Here is a 7,755-nt window from a genome sequence, read left to right as displayed (position 1 = left end):
ATACTAGGTTATCATACAATCACCACACACTAAAGCATCAAAACAATTCAACTAAAGAAATCCATAAATAAATCCGCTAGAACCCCACAATACCGATTAGCCCATAATCGGACTGATCATCAATGTGGGTTCCGATGAAAGCATGGTATAATTAACGTAATCTTTATAACGAATAATAAAAAAAAGTTAACATAAGAGTATAAGTTCAACAAAACAGGAAACGAGCATCCAAGATTACAACTCAAAACAAAGATTCACAAGAATAAACTAGATCATCTTCGCCTTTGTTAAATTGTGTTATAGGTCTCTTGCCGTCTTTTCCTTATGATAGGGAATAAAATAAACACTGATTGCATAATTAATATCTCATTAATTATATTGATATTGGGATGGCGGTTAAGCCCATTAGAATAGGCCCAAGCCCTTGTTAGGGGCCCAAAAATAGCCCAGGAATATAATTGGTGTTAAAATTAATTAAACCAGATATGATCCAATGACGAAGCCCAGTTAGAGAGGGCCCAAAATCCTGAATATTAATTAATTTCTTAATTAATTCATAAGGGATAAAACATCTATCAAGATAAGTCCCAATGAGGATATAAATCCTTGTAGATTAGTCCCCAAGGGACCTAATAGGATAAGGAATCAGTTTCCTACTTCCTAGAACTCCAAAGTCCATTCTAATTCAGAGACTTGTCCACGAAGTCTCCTATCCCTAGTCCAATTCAAGGACTCTCAACATCTATATAAAGGGATCTACCCCTCAAATCAGAACTACGTTTTTTGACTTGATCCTTGGCAATCAGCAAGGTACGTAGGCATCTTGTAAGGCAGATTGAGTCACGAAACATAAGAGCAGTCAAATCGAGCCTCGAAGCTCATGTTCCCTAGTAATAAATACAGCAATTATTATACTTTAGTTTTTGATCCATAACATTTGGCGCCGTCTGTGGGAAAGCATAACAACAACCATGGCGAGAACACAGAGAACAAGCAGCGCCCTTAAAGGAGGAACACCAACGGAGACAACCCAAACAATTTCGTCAACTGTGGAGGATCAGGAATTTTCTGGTCCATACATTGAGAGAGACTCCGAATCTTTAGATGATGAGGTGTCCCCAAGAAGACGACGTGCTGGAAAAGAACCGATGGCTGATGATAACCAACGTCCTAGGAGCATCCGAGGGGTGAATCCTCAAGAAGTGTAGGAGAGAATCAAGGCCCATGAGGCTGAGATTCAAAGGCTAAAGCGTGACTTGGAGGTGCACAGGTTTCTAGGCCCCCATTACCACCTAGGGGGAGAAATCCTCCTCCAATCATAGACCTGGATGGTCCGTCACAAAGAAGGACTGTAGTCCCAAGAGCCGATCCAAGCAATCTTCTTCCCCTTGGAGATCCTGATGATCCTACTCCGCCATTCACTGAAGAGATAATGAATGACCATATCTCAAGGAAGTTCAAGATGCCCACTATCAAAGCCTACGATGACACGGGAGATCCCGCTAATCATGTCAGGACATTCTCTAATGCACCGTTGTTGCAGCCCATGAATGACGCTATTAAGTGTCGGGCTTTTCCTCAAACCTTATCGGGTATGGCTCAAAGATGGTATAGTCGTTTCCCCCCGAACTCTATTGGTTCCTTCAGAGAATTAAGTCAGGCTTTTATTAAGCAGTTCATCAGCGGGAGAGTGCATGAGAAAAGCTCAGCATCCCTCATGAGCATTGTGCAGGGAGCGAAGGAATCCTTGAGAGACTACCTGAATCATTTCACAAAGGAAGCTTCAAAAGTCCCGGACCTTAAGGACAAGGTAGCCTTGATAGCATTGCAACAGGGAACTAGGGATGAGTCCTTCAAGATGTCCTTGGCCCAGTGCCCCCCTAAAAGCATGTTGCAGCTCCAAGATAGGGCCGGGAAGTACATCAAAATGGATAGCGATCAAATCTGAACACAAACTGATGAGCATCTTTAAACTAGGGTGGCCAGAAAAAACCCGTCTAAAGGATACGGGCGACAGTCTTTTCTCCACCATAATGACCACCATACGCAGTGGCATGACAATTTCGAAAAATACCCTCCGTTTCACTATAAGGAATGCACCTCCAGATTATCTGATCTGCCCCCTGTCTGAACAAGAACGGCTCATCCCATCGATGCCACTTCACTTCATGCAAAAACTTCTTTCTTTGAGCATAAGAAAATTCCGAGGGAATCACATTACTCACAAGATAGTTCACAACATCTACAAACCATGGTGCTTCTTCTTGCACCCCCAAAAGTTGCTCATCGGGAAAAGATTCATTGATTAACGTGTTATCTTGTAAAGATTTACCATGATCTTCCAAACGTGATAGATGATCCGCTACCTGGTTTTCCATACCGTTTCTATCTTTGATTTCCAACTCAAATTCCTGAAGCAAGAGAATCCATCGAATCAATCACGGTTTTAAATCTTTCTTCGAGACCAAATATTTAATAGCTGCATGATCAGTGTAAACCGTCACTTTTGTCCCAAGAAAGTAAGATCTAAATTTCTCAAACCCATAAACAACTGCCAAAAGCTCCTTCTCCGTAGTAGTGTAATTCAGCTGAGCATCACTAAAGGTTTTACTAGCATAGTAAATCACATGGAAAATATTCTTCTTTCTCAGACCGAGAACAGCTCCAACAGCAAAGTCGCTAGGATCACACATCATCTCAAAAAGCTCATCCAATCAGGTACAGTAATAACAAGTGCTGTAGTCAACTTCTTTTTTAGAATCTCGAAAACAGATAAACATTTTTCATAAAAATTGAAGGGAACATCCTTCTCCAACAAACTGCACAAGGGTTTAGAAATTTTGGAGAAGTCTTTAATGAATCGCCGATAAAATTAAAGCTGAATGACCAAGAAAACTGTGGATTCCTTTAACTGAGATTGGTGGAGCAAGATTTTCAATAGTCTCCACTTTCGCCTTATCTACTTCCAGCCCTTTCTAGATACCTTGTTCCCAAGAATGATACCCTGTTACACCATGAAGTGACATTTTTCCCAGTTAAGCACCAGATTGGTCTCAACGCACCTTTTTAGCACCAAGCCTAGATTATGCAAGCACTCATCATACGAAGATCTGAAAACAGAAATATCATCCATGAACACCTCCATATTTGTACCAATTATGTCAGAGAATATGGCCATCATGCATCTTTGAAAAGTAGTAGGTGCACCACGAAGCCCGAAAGAAACTCGGCCGAAAGCGAAAGTGCCAGAGTGACAAGTAAAAGTGGTCTTCTCTTGATACTCTGGGGAAATACAAATCTGATTATAACCTGAGTACCCATTTAGAAGGCAATAATATTCATGACCAGCCAACCTATCAAACATTTGATCGATGAATGGAAGCGGAAAATGATCTTTTCTAGTGGATTTATTCAACTTCCGATAATCCATTCGTACTCTCCACCCTGTGACTGTCTGAATAAGGATGAGCTAATTCTTCTCATTAGCTACAACTATAATGCCTCCTTTCTTAGGCACACATTGTACCGAGCTCACCCATGAACTGTCAGAAATAGGATAACTGATCCCTGCATCCAGCCATTTAAGAATTTCTTTCTTCACCACCTCTTTTATGATAGGATTGAGTCTTCTCTGATGTTCAACAGTAGGTTTACTTCCTCCTCAAGCAGAATTTTATGCATATAATAAGAAGGGTTGAATCCTTTAATATCTTCTATAGTCCATCCGATGGCTGATTTGAACTATCTCAGAATTCGCAAAAGCTTGTCTTCATTACTACCTGACAGGTTAGACGCAATAATAACAGGTAATGTATATGCATCACCTAAAAATGCGTACCTCAAGTGATCCGGAAGTGGTTTGAGCTCAAGTGTGGGAGCTTCTTCAATAGATGGTTTAAGACGCTCCTGAGATTTTTTTAGCTCTGCTATTCCAAGAGACTCGAATGGCATATCCAACTTCCTCTTCCATGAAGACGCATTCAATAAGTGAATTTGCTCTGCTCCTTCTTCGTCTTCAATCTCAGATTCCCCTGTTAAGGCTCTCTCTATGGTATCTGACTGTAGCGGTTGCTCCATCTCTGAATTCACTACCGAGTCAACCAGTTCTACTTTATAGCACTCCTTTTCTTCTGCTGGGAATTTCATTGCATTGAACACATTAAAAGTGACATCCTGATCTTAAACCCTCATTGTAAGCTCTTCTTTTTACACATCGATCAAAGTTCGGCCTGTAGCTAAGATTGGTCTTCCCAAGATAATAGGAATCTTCTTATCCTCCTCAAAGTCTAGAATGACAAAATCAACAGTGAAGATGAGTTTATCCACTCTAACCAAGACATCTTCCACTATACCTCTCGGATAAGTGATGGACCGATCAACTAGTTATAAGGAAATGTTTGTAGGTTTTGGATCAGGCAGTCCAAGTTGCATGAAGACAGATAATGGCATCAGATTGATACTAGCTCCCAAGTCGCATAAGCACTTGTCGAAAGATAACTTGCCAATAGTGCATGGTATCGTGAAACTTCCCAGATCTTTAAGTTTAGGAGGGAATTTCTGTTGCAGCACTGCACTGCACTCTTCCGTTAGAGCGACGGTTTCTAACTCATCAAGTTTCAACTTCCGAGATAGAATACCCTTCATGAACTTATCATAGCTAGGCATCTGTTCTAGAGCTTCCGCAAAAGGTATGTTAATATGCAATTTCTTGAAAACCTCCAGAAACTTGGCAAACTGCTTTTCGATCTTCTGCTTCTGAAGTCTTTTTGGATATGGAGGAGGCAGATAGACCTGTTTGTTGCCTATATTGTGCTTAGGAGTAGATTGTTCAACATAATTTTTGTTCATTTCCGCTTTGCCATCCTTCTGATTAGCTTTATCAAGATTTTTCTTGTTCAGGGTGTTGGGATAATAGGATCTCGGCCCTGTATTTTATGATATGAATTTTGTATAGAGAGTTCGAACAGAACGTTAACCTTAATCACTACGGCGCAAGTGATTCAAATCCACGTCTTCTACTCTATTCCTCGATTCTCCTTGGACGAAGTGTTGGCTTCGATCTCCCAAGGTTTACCTCTCCTGATAGCTCCGAAAATCCAAAACCCTAGCTGGCTCCTTGAGAAAAACGTTTGACTTTCTCAAACCCTATGATGTTTTTTCTGTGTTCTCGCACACACATGCACGCACACCTCTTTTGGCTTCAGGAGAATTAGAATATTTATAGGCTATAGTAGGGATCATGGATAATTAGGTCGGGCCTCCCAATGACATTCCGGGCCAAGCCCAATGTCATTAAATATTAATTCAATCCACTAAAGAATTAATATTTGCACTACCTTTCCTAATTCCGTAAATTAATTATTTAATTCAGCTCCCATATTATTTGCTTATTAAATTCCCCATGTTTAAGATATCGCATGTCCATTAATTAAATTAATTTTTGACAATCAATTTAATCAATATCTTATATCCTTGATCATCCACTCAACCTTATAATTGTGTAAGAACAAATCTGCCTGCAGGACTAAAGCACAATTATCTTTATGAGCTTTCAAGAGGATAACATCGTCCGAAACTATTCTTCAGACATGGTTTCCTTTTATAGTCAATATCCCACTCTGTATATAATGTCATTGCCCAATACATAAATTCGCAATTTAAAATAAATTAGTTATTGTATGAATCAAGGCATGTGCATTAAATACAAGTGTCAATCACTATATCCCGGTTAAGAACTTAAGCAATAATAATATTGTAGAATCTTAGTTCTTCTTTATTGTTAGAATAAAAGAACTATTCTACTATTTCGATCCCGTTCAATATACACAAGTATTATTCAATAGTCAAGATAAACTATTTAATACTTCAGGCGTTCCGGTGGTTTGTCTAACACCACTTAGACTGTGAACCTTTACTATATTATATAAGGAGTCTAACAATCTAATCTTCTGTTATCTCATTTGTTACTAGATTGTCTACAATATATAATCCACAGACATTGTGAAAACATGCATTCAAGTTTCTCAAAAGATTATTATATACTTTCAAACAAATAGTTCAGTATATACCCTAACAAAGGGGAGAGCACGGGCGCGCTGAGAGGTAGTGCGGGCCCGCCGACCTTCTGCCCATGCACTTCTTTATTTTGCTCAGCTATTGATTTTTGATGGTTAGTGACTTTTCCAGATCTCAAAGTGATTGCTTTCAACTGTTCTTTGAATTTCCTCTTTCCTGGGTTAGCCTCTGTATCACTAGGAACAGTTCCTTGTGGTCTATTCAGCAACACATTAGCAATTTATCCTATTTGATTCTCCAAATTTTGATTGAAACCGCTTGGCTTTTACACATTAGCCTCAATTCTTCCAATTCAGATTTTTCATTAGCAGATTGACCATCATTTCCTTGTGGTTGAAATTGTTGCATTGGTACAAACTGTTGTTGAAACCCATGAGAGTTGAATGGCTTGGATCCAAACTGCTGGTAAGGCTGTTGTGTATGTTGCATATCACTCTGATTATTGCTCCAGCTAAAATTAGGATGGTTTCAGTTATTAGTATGATAAGTGGCAGGAATTGGTTGCTATGGTCTCTAGAAATTGCTCACAAACTGTGCTGACTCACTAGTTATAGCACATTGATCCATCGTATGTGTACCTGCACATAGCTCACAAACACTTGTTATCTGATGAACTCCATAGTTGGCCAGAAAATCCACTTTGATAGTCAACGCCTTTAGCTTAGCCGCTATAGCCATAGCTGTATCCACCTCCAGAATTCCTGTTATCTTGTCTTGTGGTAGTCTCTGAGTTGGGTTTTGATATTCATTAGCAGCCATCATTTTAATTAGCTCATAAGCTTCTTCATAGCTCTTAGCCCATAAGGCTCCACCTAATGCTGCATCTAGCATGGGTCTCGACTGTGCTCCCAACCCATTATAGAAGCAATTAATTACCATCCAATCAGGCATTTCATGATGAGGACACTTCCTAAGGATCTCCTTGTAGCACTCCCAAGCTTCACATAAAGATTCTCCCGACTGCCATGCAAATTGAGTAAGAGCATTCCTGATTGCAACTGTTTTTGTCATAGGGAAGAATTTAGTAAGAAATTTCTGAGCAAGATCCTACCATATCGCAATAGAACCTGGTGGTAGAGAGTGCAACAAGCTCTTAGCTTTATCCTTCAGAGAAAATGAGAAAAGTCTCAATTTCACAGCATCTTCCGAAACATCATTAAACTTGAAGGTGTTGCAAATCTCGATGAAATCCCTAATGTGCATATTGGGATCTTCCGTTGGAGCTCCCCCAAATTGGACTAAATTCTGTACCATTTGAATCGTGCCAGGCTTGATTTCAAAGGTATTAGCTGCAATGGATGGTCTGGAAATGCTAGACTGAATGTCATTAATTTTCAGTTGAGAATAATCCTCCAATGTTTTCATTTTTGATGTTGGTTCTCCCATTGCAATGATCACTTTCGTTTCTACTTCTTCTAGTGTGTCCTTACGAGATTTAGAATGTGTTCGTATACACGCTCGCTCGAATAACTGAAATACACAAACAAAGTAAAATTGGTAAAAGAAAAAATCTGAGTTAGTGAACTTTAACGACCACCGATGACAAGCACATAAACTAAATTTAATACTGATCCCCTGCAGCGGCGCCAAAAATTTGTTCGCAGAAAAACACGCAGGCGTACGTGGTCATAAGTAGTATAAGATTAAGTTTAGTTCGTTCCCACAGAGATTGGTTTAATT

The 7,755-nt window shown here is 39.6% G+C and overlaps 1 non-coding gene across 1 annotated transcript; it reads left to right on the top strand.

Annotated features, from left to right (window-relative positions):
* Positions 1 to 6,964: 6,964 nt before the first annotated feature.
* Positions 6,965 to 7,071, top strand: LOC141716386 (small nucleolar RNA R71). The gene has a single exon (XR_012573098.1). It is a non-coding gene; the product is annotated as a small nucleolar RNA R71 (small nucleolar RNA).
* The last annotated feature ends 684 nt before the right edge of the window (positions 7,072 to 7,755 follow it).

Source organism: Apium graveolens, chromosome 3, assembly GCF_009905375.1.
Source record: "Apium graveolens cultivar Ventura chromosome 3, ASM990537v1, whole genome shotgun sequence".
NCBI lineage: Eukaryota > Viridiplantae > Streptophyta > Magnoliopsida > Apiales > Apiaceae > Apium > Apium graveolens.
Note: the sequence above shows the minus strand (reverse complement) of the source record. Positions and strands in the feature narration are given on the sequence as shown.